The sequence below is a fragment of the Corvus kubaryi genome, unplaced genomic scaffold, assembly GCF_017639235.1.
Source record: "Corvus kubaryi isolate FWS band 111438036 unplaced genomic scaffold, C.kubaryi_AGA036_p1.0 137, whole genome shotgun sequence".
Classification (NCBI taxonomy): domain Eukaryota; kingdom Metazoa; phylum Chordata; class Aves; order Passeriformes; family Corvidae; genus Corvus; species Corvus kubaryi.
In genome coordinates, this window is record NW_024580671.1 from 33,063,109 (window position 1) to 33,075,746 (window position 12,638).

At 38.2% G+C, this 12,638-nt stretch overlaps 1 protein-coding gene and 1 long non-coding RNA gene across 4 annotated transcripts in view; one reads left to right on the forward strand and one right to left on the reverse strand.

The window, feature by feature from the left end:
* SEMA3C (semaphorin 3C) overlaps positions 1-12,638 on the reverse strand; it is a 118,206-nt gene that overhangs the window by 99,971 nt on the left and 5,597 nt on the right. Inside the window, exon 1 of one of the 3 annotated variants that reach the window (XM_042018470.1) lies at positions 10,957-11,085. The exons of the other annotated variants lie outside the window; for them this stretch is intronic. The gene's annotated coding sequence lies outside the window, so the exon portion shown is untranslated. Of the gene's footprint in view, positions 1-10,956; positions 11,086-12,638 lie in introns of those variants that run through there. 3 annotated transcript variants of the gene reach the window in all.
* Positions 560-12,389, forward strand: LOC121659855. The gene is made up of 3 exons (XR_006014482.1): positions 560-678; positions 8,529-8,534; positions 12,377-12,389. It is a non-coding gene; the product is annotated as an uncharacterized LOC121659855 (long non-coding RNA).

The window sequence follows — 12,638 nt, forward strand, 5'->3', positions numbered from 1 at the left end:
CCTCTAAAAAAGGCTGGCAGGTGATTTCCTCATTATATCATCAAACTCAGCTTCAAGAAACACTCAACAACTGCCATGGGCACTCAATACACACACATTTGTTCACATTCTCTGGAAAAAAAAAAAAAAACAAAACCTCAATAGCTGACTTTAAGCATACCGAGGCCAAAAAAATCCTCCTTTTTCTTCCCCAAATGAACACCAAAGCAACTTAATAGTCAGTAAGTACATACACAGAGAGATATATGGTTCTGATTCTGATCTTACATATTTAAAGTGGCTGAATTATGAATTATTGTCATGGACACAGAGTCAGACTCTGTTCATTTTATATGCAGAAATGAACCTGGAGAGGGGTGAAGAGATGGTGAGCAAATACTGAAGTGAGCAACTCACCCATTATAAAGGAAGGATCACCTTCCAAGACTAAAAATAAGCCAAAGAAAAGATAATTTTCATGGCTTCCATGGAGGGATGAGAGAATTGAGTTTCTTCAGTTTTAAAAAGCAAATAAAAAGAGGAAATCTTAGAATCAACCATAGAATGGTTTGGGTTGGAAGGGACCTTGAAGATCATCTAATTTCAACTCCCCTGCCATAGGCAGGGACACCTTACACTAAACCAGGTTGTTCAAAGCCTCATCCAGTCTGGCCTGGAACATTTTCAGGAAGGGGAAATGTTCTTCTTATGTGCAAAATGACCTGCTGAAATGCTACTGAACATTGATATTAAAGGGTGGGATTTCCACCACTGTAGTTATTAAAGTCTTAAGTGGACTTGTCTCAAAGCAACCTGATCTAATCAGACCTGCTTTGAGCATGATGTTGGCTGGAGGTCCCTTCCAAGCCACAAGATTCCATTATTCCATGGTAGACAGGAACAATTGAAGGACTTTGATAAATAATGCCAGTCAGAGACCAGTGCAGCTTTGCAAAGAGGCTAAAGAAATCTTCTCTAAGTCTGTACACCCTAAAAATCCATACAATTCTAATGAATTTGACAAATATTCAAGATATTACATGACTGAATTACATGACATGATATTCAAGATATTACATGACATGATAAATTGCATGACTGAAAAAGCTTAATACAGAAGTATGTATCACATTACTAGGTTTTTCTATGCTGGTTGTGCACGTGTGCATGCACACACCACTAAAGAGCAGAGCTTGAGTGTGCAAACTCAGCCACTCAGAGGAAAGAAAATACAATAGCTTGGACAAATTTTGGATGCTATGCATTCAAAACAGGATGTGGCCAGGTAATTTAGAAATTTTTTTCTCTGCACCTGCTATTTTACTATATTTTTGCAAATATTTTTTTCTATACATCTGCAATACATCAGATAACATAAAACTTGCCCGGATGTAGACACATAAACCTCCCCAAACACAGCATGTACTGTAGAAGTCTGCTTTATCTGTTCTTTGAGAATAAACTAGAACCAGGACAAGTTCAAGTATCTGTTCTGAGACCAAGTGTATACTGAGAAATTTGGTCAGAAATGTTACTTATATAATTTAACCCTTATTCTGACTTGGTAATAAAGCAGTTCAATAGAATAAAAAAAAATATATATAAAATCTATTTAAACCTGCAAATTTAGCTACATACTGCACACTCCATCGTAACATGTACTGATTTAGTCACTGTATTATGAATGAGCTCCATTTAAAAAGGCAATCTCTTTTTCTTAAATGAGAGAACAAAGGAGATTATGTACAGAAAATACACATAGAATCATCTGACATTGCTCTCATATAGTTCCATTTAATGCTGCATATCAAGGATTTTTGCTATAGAGGAGGTATTGCTGTATTTTACCATTCAACTAAACACAGACCCATGATTTTCCCTTCCACACCAGGGAAATCTATTCTATTTCTTACTGTAAGAAAACAATTTACACAACATGCAAGGCTTCAATCTTGGAAACACACACTTCAGGCACAATAATTTGCAGCAGGGATCGAAATAAAAATTTCTGATATCAAGTGTTTATAGCTTTCATTGTGGAGAAAGGCACTCAGGATGCCAGGTCATTTGGGTCAAATTTCTGACCTTTTCAAGAGAAGCTAACTTTCTTCTCCAGAACTACTTTAATAGATAAGCTGTGGTGGAAACTGCCAAAATAGATACCAACGTCTTAAGACTCACACCTGCTGATCTCTGATAAAATCACAGAACCACAAAACGTGCAGGTTGGAAAAGACATCTGAAGGTTGTGTTAGCCAAAATCCTGCTCAAAACAGGGCTACCTACTGAGGTGAGGTGGGTTTGCACAGGACCCCATCTAACTGAGCTTCAGATACCTAGAGCAGTGGAGAGTCTGTTGTCTCCTTGTATAACCTGTTCCAATGTCTCAATATGCTTATAGAAAAAAACCAAACTGAAACAAAAAAACCAAACCAAACAAACAAAAAAACCAAACCAAAACAAAAAGTTCTACCATCTAAACAGATGTCACTGTGTACTGCTGAGAAGAGTCTGACTCTCCCCATCAGACAGCCACGAGAAGAAACTCTGCCCACCATGTGCTCCAGCACTCACAGCAGCCTTGTGGCCCCTCACTGGGCTTCCTCTATTGTGCCAGAACCTCTTATGCTGGGGGGGCACAAAACTGAACAATCTCTTTCCCTGATCTTTCATCTCCACAAATAAAAACAAGCAAATTGACATCACTGCAGAGAACTTCAACACATAAGTGATGCAGTAAGCCAGAACTATGCTCCATTCCTATGTGAAAAAAATAGTATTTTGCCTCCTAAATGAGCCTAAAGATAACACATGTGTACTTTCTTCAACACAAGGTCTGATATCAGATTTGAAGTCAGCTTCAAAGGAACTGGAGATTACCTCTGGAGAACACATTGAGGCTGAATGTCCTCATATTATGTGAGCTGGGGTGCAGCATTTTGTGCCTGTGGGTAATCTCTACAAGCCCCTTTCACCTCCTGGTGCCTTCTATGTCACCCCCTCACTCTCCACTGATAAATATTTGCTTTCTTTAAAGGGCCTTTTAGAGAAAAATTGTCCCACAATCTGCTAGTTCTAACACATTTCCACATAGGACTCATACCTATCAGCTAAGAATTAGACCTATTTTGAGCAAAACTCATTTTAAGCTGCTCAGCAAACAGGTTGGGGCTATCACAGACAGGGTGCTGGAAAAATAAACAAAGGGAATAGTAAACAGTGAGTGGCCACCTTGTTTATTCAGAGTGCTGTGGTTTATTGATGTTGCACACAATCTCAAGTTTAGTTGATCTTAGAGGTTACATGTTTTGTCTCACATCCAACCCAATCTGAAAGGGATCTCCAGCTGGCTAAGAAAGCTTTCAATAGCCATAAGCAAGCCATAAACCCCTTCCCATGTCATTGTCCCTTCGTGTAAAAGAGAATAACCTTGAAGCAAAGGTCTGTCACAGCCACCACACAGAATGAAAAGAATAAACTCAGCTGCTTGCCTCTTGGAAAAATCCAGGCAGAATTCCTTCACCTCTTTAAGAACAGGATAAGAGAGGAAGTGAGCATACAAGGAGAAGGGCAGGCTGCCTCATAATCAGCATTCAGTGTTTGACCACAATATCAATATACCCAGTACCAAAATACCAGTACCCACAAAAATGCACTGGATATAAGCACAAATACAATAATAATAATAATAATAATAGTAAAAGTAATGGAGAGGGATCTCATCACTGAACTGCAGTGCTGCATGTAACTGGAATGTTTTTATGAAGGAAAGTTCTTTGGCAATGACACTCTGAGAATCTGGAATAAAATATATCTTTTTATTTTTTTAATAGCTAATGGAAAGTAAGTCATCATTTGAGATTCCTGTATCTGGAAAAAAAAAAAATCTAACTCAAGAAAGATTGTCTAATTGGGTTTTTTTAATTAATTATATGAGATTGTTTCCCCCACCCAACACATCTCTGTAAATTACCACAGTAGGTATGAAACCTGCCCCAGTATTGATTCAGCTGGCACAGCCTTCCTCTATAAAAGCCTCCTCAGAGCCCCTGCATCAGGGTGGTCGTTCTGCTCTCTCCAGCTGCTGGGGAGATGCTGAATTCCTGTGCTTGCCCCTCTTCCCCAGAGCCTGCTCTAACTAGTCCAGGGGCATATACACACAAAAATGCAGCAAGACTCATGTTCACTTCATGAACCCACTGCTCACCATCTGGATGCTGGGGAGGATGAATTCATCAGCTAAGAAAGCATGTACTGTGCAAGCAGATTCTCCCATGTCTCAAAGGAATGAATGGGACCAGATTAAAAAAAGTCTGTGGTTGGTTGGACCTGGCTGGTGGGCAAAACTATGCTGGCCAAGTTTGTAAGTTTTCTCCTGGCTTCACTTTCTGAGCACTGCTAGTGCAGATTGTGGTATACCTGACTGCATCTGGAAGCTTCAAATTATTTTTGCAATTTTATGTAGTTTAGCCTTTCAGCTGTTCATGTGAACTTAAGAACACATTTACCTGAGATCAGGAAATAGTAGAGAGGGAGCATGAAAAACATTCAATGGAATAAAAATTACTGACAAATTATTCTTTACCTACTTTACTTTTCAAAATTTTGTTTGAAAAAGTCTTACATTTGCAAGTACCCATAAGTAAAAAAATATTCCTACTGAAGAAATGAATGGCAAACACCCTTCTCATTTTAAAGGGACCTACCAAAGCTAGAAAGATGGTAAGTTATTAAATAAGAGGCAATGGCTTTAAAGACGTATTCATTTTCATATTTAATAACTCTGTATGCACTGTTTTCATTCCCTAATGCAAACCACAATAAAACACCTCATGAGGGCTCTAAACTCTTTTGTCTTTGCTGTAGGTTTGTCTGCTTTAGAAAAAAAAAAAATTACAGTGCATTATTTTCAACAGCGGCAGGAAGTGGGTTTTTAGTCGAATCAGCTTAAAAAATTCCAGCTGTATTCACGTTGAAGCCATCAAAAAATCTAAGCCCGAGATCACTTCTCCATGCCAACTAAATCCTTTTCAGACCTCAAGAAGTAAATTTTTGAAAAAATGCCAAACCTCTCCTTGAAAATAACATCTTAATTGGTTGATATTAAAAACACCCAGAAAGTTCCATTCTGAAAATACAAGTGCTCACATTTTTGTGTTCTAATTTGATATTTGCCTTGTAAGAGCACTCAATGTACTCACACAGAGACTGTCTCAGAAAACTGCAATGAGAGGCATGCAGGCTGGTTACTCCAGACAAGGAGGAGTTTCTAAGGACTGTAGAAACTACATGTCAGGATGTGCATCCTGTGCCGCTGTGGTGCACCAGAAAGGCCAAAGAGGTGTGTGACAGTGTGTGATTCAAGGAAAACAGTGTGTTTCATTCCCTGGGTGGCCATGGCTCAGTGGATATCTCAGAGGATAAGGAAAATCCAGCCTTCTGAGAGCAGTAGTTGCTTTCAAGGAGTTTCCGTATCAGTGTTAGGTTCAAACCTAGTTAGATGCTTGGGATCAACAGACAAAAAATGTAGGCTTCATATTGATGTATCAATGACACTGTTCTAAATACATATGCCTTTTTCCATTAAAAATAAATTATTTCAGGACTATTAATACATCTACTGTTGTTATCTTTCCCTCTTTTTTTTCCTGTTGCACTGTCAGCTGTGGTGTGCGTATCTACTATGGTACTTCTGCTGTTCAAAACTTTGTGTCATGAGAGGGAAAGAAAATGAGGCTCATCATTACCAGCCAATTGAGCTAAATGAGGAATCAGACATTTGCCTTGCATATTTCTCTCATCTCTGTAAGTCTAACTCTGCAGCTCCTTTAAGCTGGGAGACTGAGAGATCCAGCCTGATTTACACAGGTGTTAGAAGAAGACACATATTTGCCCAATTTAATTGATTCTGAGCTGACATAAAATTGATTTATTCTGCATAACTCAAAGCTTTTAAAATTTGTTTTTTCATTAAGAATGGTAAAGAGAAATGCTATTAAGCAACAAAAAAAAAATTCTAAGAAACAACAATAAATGGTAAGGAGAACAGGTGACTGAGAAAGTCTATTACTCTCAGGAAAGGATTTACCAGACCTTGTGTTTTTCAGCTGCATTTCAAAGCAATATCAGAACTGTGAAATTGCAAAGGAAATTCTAAAAGGAGACAATAGTTGAGATTATATTTGAAAGTGAATTTTGATCCATCACACATTTAACGTGTAATTCTAAAATAATATTTTTTTTATTTCGGAAGGCCAGTCTGACCTTCTTAATGGCTGAAAGCAGTGCCTGTAATGAAAAAAAATTGGATTCAGGTTAATTTTGAGTTATTTTTTTTTAAAAAATAGAAGCAGTTGCCAATACACATTTTTTTTCCATTAAGAAACTTGGCAGTCCCAGCTGATTGTGATGTCTCCTCATCCACATTCTAGAAGATAATTTTGGTGAGGCAATCATTTATTCCAGAGCTGTGAGTAAGATTAAGCAGAACAGTTCAAAAGTCTGGGTGCTCATTCTATTCTATCACTAAAAGTTTCATTTCACAAAATCATATTAGCATTTGAAATTTTACTGGAAGTAAAACATTCTCATAAAAATAGGATGTATTTTGTATGAAGGGTTTACTTACAGCCCCTAAATGAAAAAATTAAAAAACCCCAAACAAAACCAAAACCATTATTCCTTCCTCAGTATTATCGATGTCATTAAAAATGACATATAGCACTTGGGAGATGGTGGCCAAATTACAAATTAAGCCCTCAGCCCTGAAAGATGCTCACAGACCAGTCTCTAAGCTCATGGTGATTTGAGGGCATTCACACACCAGATCTGAAATTCACTTTCTCCCCCTAACTCACAGAGTTCCCAGTACGTCCTGCATTTCTTGGGACTCCCTGATAGCACTCACTGCCGTTGTGCACTGGTGAAAGGCTTTCCAGAGATTTTTTTCTATCAAGGTGATTTGATGGAGAGTTCCAGAATTTTTTTTTCTTTTTCTTTCCTGAGAATGATGAAACACCATGGGCTAGTTTCTTGTAGATAAAATGTAAGATAGCAGCAAGACATGTCTTCAAAATGCTGCCTTGGAATATAAGCATTCTAAAATTATAAGTTAAAACTATGTGTACCATGTTTCTGAAAAAAATCTTTGTATAATCTGGGGTATTAGTTGTGGTAATCAAGGAGCATTTGTAGCACTCACTTTTGCATAACTGATTTGCTGGGTTAGAGTAGTAGCTGGGAATATCCCAAATATTGCTGTACAAAGGAGCAGGAAATAAAACCTCCACCAACCCTACCCACAAAAGAATCAAGAAACTTCTCCAGGAGGAAAAATAAGCCTTATGTACATAAAGATAAGATGAAGAGCTAAATTCTCTAAAGGCTATGATGGTACCAGCTCCAGAGTGGTTTCATGGGAGAGGGAGAGCTATCACTCCTCATCTTCTTTCCATTGTTATATCTGAGTCTTAGATCCAGTAAATCACTACCAGGATTTCTGCTACCTGGAAGAAGCCATGCCAGTGGCAGATGAAGTAATGATGTAAATGCAATTGTACCAAGTCTGCATTGAATAAGGATGGAGATACAAAGGGAAGGGAGGAATGGTGTAAACCCCTCTGTTAATCACAATAATTCTCTTCATTCCTGGAAACTCACACTTATCTTAATTTGTACACTTCCCAGTAAGAGACATCCAGCATCACCCTCATTCACACAGGTAATGGAGCATGCTTCCACCCCTAGTTGTATCCCTAGACCCCAACTCTGTAATCAATTGAACAGGCAAAAACATGCAGCCTTCTTTTAACCTGGTGTCTGCTGAGCCGTTGCTGTCTGAGTGTAAGATGAGACGAGATGAGCTGAGGAGCTGCACTGTGAATCAGTAAACTGTGTCCCTAAGACAAAGACTTTCCCTGAGAAAGAATGCCTAGTCCTTTTATTAAAGAGTGTTACTGACAGCACTGAAAAGTCAGCACCGAAAAGAACAAAATACACATCTTGAGAAAACAGCCAGTTCAAATAACAGGATAAGTTCTTGGTCTATGTATTTATTCATGGCAGGATCTCAGTCAATGCACTTCAATAAAATGAGTAATTATTGTGAGTCACGTCACTAATTACATCTGATACACAAAGAGGCTTGTGCAGCACTATGTTTCAAAGTGCACTGTGAGCTCATCCAGTATGGAAATGGTTCACAGAGGAGTTCTTGTTACTGGTACCCAAACAATCCTGAAAAAAATGGGGTATTAAAAATGTCTGTGCCATTTCTCTCTCATCACATTTTTTAAAACATAAAAAGAAGATGTGTTGTAGAATAACGGCAATATAACTGCCTACGTAGGGATTTCAGCATTTGCCTTGGACAGGCAACACAAGGAGGAATTGTAATGACAGAGCTGTGGAATTGGCCAAGATAAGCTGCTTTCTTCTATGACAAGTAGAGAGAGCCAAGATATGAAGAATCTGTCAAAATGTTCTAAGATAAAGTTTGATTTTTCCATACCAAAACAAAAAAATACAAATGAAACCATGGGCTGGTTCAGACACAGGTCAAATTGACTGAGTTCAGGAACATAAAGAGATTAAAGGAAGTAAGTCATCACTTAGATAACAGATCTACTTATTATTGTGCAAGAAAAAAACAAGTCTTCACAAATTTTGTCAAATTCGGATGAGTTCTTCATCCAAGAGTAGGATCAAATTTGTAGGCTGATAATTTGTTGCCTGGTAACTAACTACCTTTGTTAATTGTCAGGCACCTTTGCTGCCTGATAATTAATCTACCTTGAAGACATACTTATTTGTGCTTTCCCATGAGGGTACCACTTACAGTAATTTTAGAGCACAAACACAGAACTGGACCAAACACCACCTGTGACTTCATCTTTATTGCAGGACCATTTTCATAACTGAAGTCAAATTACATGGCACAATTTATCTAAATACAGAAACAACAAATTATCCTCTCCTGTACACTCATGTCAACAATAATGAGAGTGAAGCCAACTCAGTGACACTGCCTCTGAACAAGAGTGTGAAAATAAGCAGACTCAATGTCATTCGGCATGTGGGACCTTTACCCATGGATCTCTAGAAAGAATACACAGGTTTTTACATAATGCTTCCTTTAATATGTTTGATTTTTTTTTTTTTTTTACATTTACCTCATAGCCTATTCAAGCAATTCAATTTCAATACAAGATTTATTGCATTAAGCCTCTGTTTATTTAACAGAGAAATAAAGAAACACAAACAAAAAAGCAAGGAAAAAAATACAGAGAAGATATAAGTCTAAAAATGACCCACAAAGATTATAATTTGTAAATTAGGCATTTGTCTTTAGGAACAACCAAAGCTATCAATTCAAGGCCCCATCTGGAATATTGTGCACAGCTCTGGTGCACAACATAAGAAGGACTTGAAACCATTTGAGCCAGTCCAGAGGAGGCCATGAAGTTGATAAGGGGACTGGAGAACCTCCTGTACAAAGACAGGCTGAGAAAGTTGGGAGAGCTGTTCAGCCTGGAGAAGAGATGGTTGTGTGGAGAACTCACAGCACCTCCCAGTAACTGAAGGGGCTACAGAGAAGCCAGAGGGGCTCTTTGTCAGGAACTGTAGTGACAGGACAAGGAGTAATGGGCACAAATTGAAAGAGAGGGAAATTTAGGTTAGATATCAGGAATAGTTTTTTTTTACTGTGAGGGTGGTTAGACACTGACACAAGTTGTCAGGGAGATTGTGGATACTCCACAGTGTGGGGTATCTTGGCAGTGTTCAAGGAAGGTGGAATAGAACTTGAGCAACCTGGTCTAGAGGGAGGTGTCCCTGCCCATGTCAGAGGGGGTTGGGATCAGATGATCTTTAAGATACATTCCAACCCCTTAACATTCTATGATTCTATAACAAACTGTAAAAAACCATCTTCATTACTAAAGAAAAAAATGAATTTATTTTTAGTTAGATGTATTCAGAATTAAGTTTTTAGATCTCCAGTGAGAGACAATTAAGTTGGAAAAATTTTCACATCACTGATGTTCAACACTTTATAAATTAACATTACTTAAGACCCATGAAGTGTGAGAGCCACAAATCAGTTAATTTTGAGAAAATACTACTCACAATTTGCTGAAAATCAAGCAACTATATGAACATTCAAGATGAGTTCTGCATGTAAACAAAATTAAACCATGGATCTCTTGTCTCTCTCTTTTTTTTTATTTCTACTTTATTTTGTAAGTAGCTTTCATTCCACGGACACCAAAAAAGATCCAATCAACTATATGAGCGTAAACCTTTGCCTACCAGATTGTCATCAGCACAAAGTCCCCCAAATAATAAATGAACTTTTTATTAACTGTGGTAACATTAACATTACAATGAGGGATTGTTTAAAAACAAGTTGTACTGCTGTTGCTCAAGAGCTCAAGGAAAATGGTTCTCAGTTCCTTTATTTTTCCTTCAGGGTAACCACAGGGGTTGCATTAAATCTTTTAAAATATGTTGACAGTTGAATAAGTGCTGCTGTTGCTCTGGTGACATTTTATGCACTTTAATTGTCATTAATGAATCTGACTGATACTTTCTTAAAAGTCCTTTACGTGTTCTAGTAATTTTATAACAAAGAGAAGAACAAAACTGTCTGCAAATTAGCCTTGATCCACTTCTCGTATGGAATTTTCACTGCAGACAATAGGAGAATCTGCATGGGAAATATCTGCTAGACCAGACATTTGAGGTAAGAATACATTAAATGTTCCCAGTAAATTGTGAAATTATCACTTGGTTGTGTATCTCCATATAAATCTAAATCCCAAAGAAAGTTCGTTTTGAGTGTATTTTAAAAAATAAGTACTGTATCTGCTTCAATCCATTCAGAATTTGATGTTAAAATGCTATGGCTCAGCATTTTAGGGCTGCAATAAAACCAAAACAGTAAATGTGCGTTGAAATGAAACAAAGTCTGACACTAACCTGGAGTCTAGTACCTCCTTCCTTATTCTGGTAATACTCCCACTGATTTCAGAAAGGCTTTTTTCCCCATAAAGACTGAAGGATACAGCTCCCAATTATCTGTTCAGGAACATGCAGCAACGAGGAGGAATGCATGGAGCTTGAGAAACCACAGGCACCACACTTGATAGTTCATAAACAGATAAGGTAAGTCTTTTGCTATGGAGAGAAAATAAACTATGGCACTTTAAATTATGATAGGTGATTTAAGAAGATTAAAAAGGATCTATTCCAGGGACAAGGAGCCAGAAGAGGCAGCAGGAGGGGGAATAGTGTATTAATAGTGTAGGGAGACATGTAGGGAGACATCCTTTGCTTCCCCCATCCCAGGTTCCCCCACTCCTGCATGCTCAGGGGGAACACAGCAGATGATTCCCAACACTGCTGCACCTGCTGCACCACAGGCTTCACATCTTTGCAATTTCAGAATCAGAAAAAGCTGGGGCCATCTTTCTTCAGCTGCAGTGGCTCTTCAAGTGCAGATATTGTACAAATATCAGTGGTTTGAGCTACCACTGCTGAACAGGAAAATCAGGTCATGCCAAATTGCTCCAGGCACACCGAGAGCCCCTTTGCCTGACTCTCCACAGGCCCAGTGCCCAGTATAAATAACCATGTTCACCTGAGCAAAGCTGCAGTTCAGCTCCAGCCTGACCTCTCCTTTCAGCTGAGTAAATGGCTATACAAGGTGCAAAGCAATAGGAATCAGGCCTCAGGGTTCTGTACAGCACTGCAATTTTCAAGACACTCAGGGTGCAGACAGCAGTAAGTTCCACACTCACGTCATATGCACAGTTAACAACCTCAGCTAAGTCATGAACTACATTTTAATTAGACAAGGGGCCAGGCTTTTGATTTCAAAAATAGAAGTTAGGGTTGCAGTCCTTCATCCATTGAAGTTAATTGCAAAATCCCTATTATCAGGCTCTTGAGGTATTACCCAGGCGCACTTTTTAATTACATTTGATTCTTAATGAAGTAGATGGCAAAGAGAAAAGCAGCCCATGATTCAAATGATTCCCATTTTTATCTTTCCTGATGAAAAACAGAATAGGTCAAGATACTTGCTGGATTTTCCCATGAGAAATGCTGCAATGTGAATAAGCTCAATTGACTTGATCCTGAAGAAACAGGTTAGCTTTGAAAAGCATCACTGGTTTTCTCCTCCTGTATGCATTCTACCCCCAAAACTTATGCAATGTAATTGTAGACACCAAGCCAAATCCAAATCAGAACTTGAAAAATATCATGTAAGTATCCTAGGCTTGAATGACTTGTCTTTATTGTCTAATGTCATTTAAAACATAAGGAGTCCTAATTATGGTTTTATTTTCAAACTATGCACTTTAAAAGAGTGACAATTCTCCATAAAAACTGACAGCTTCTCTGGGCAAGGAGACTGCCAATAATTCAGTAATTCTACATGATTTAAAAACAATAAGCTATGAAGAAAGAGCGTGTTATCACACTTAGCTAGAGAACAATACAAAGTTTCACCTTTTCCTATTACATCTCTACTCATGTAAGTAAACAAGGATTTATAGGACAAAAGTGCATACTACAGGTGGGGCCATTATCTTGTGTAGATACAACCTGCAAACTCTTTTCACATAATGAAAGTTGTTTCTTACCATCTGGAAATC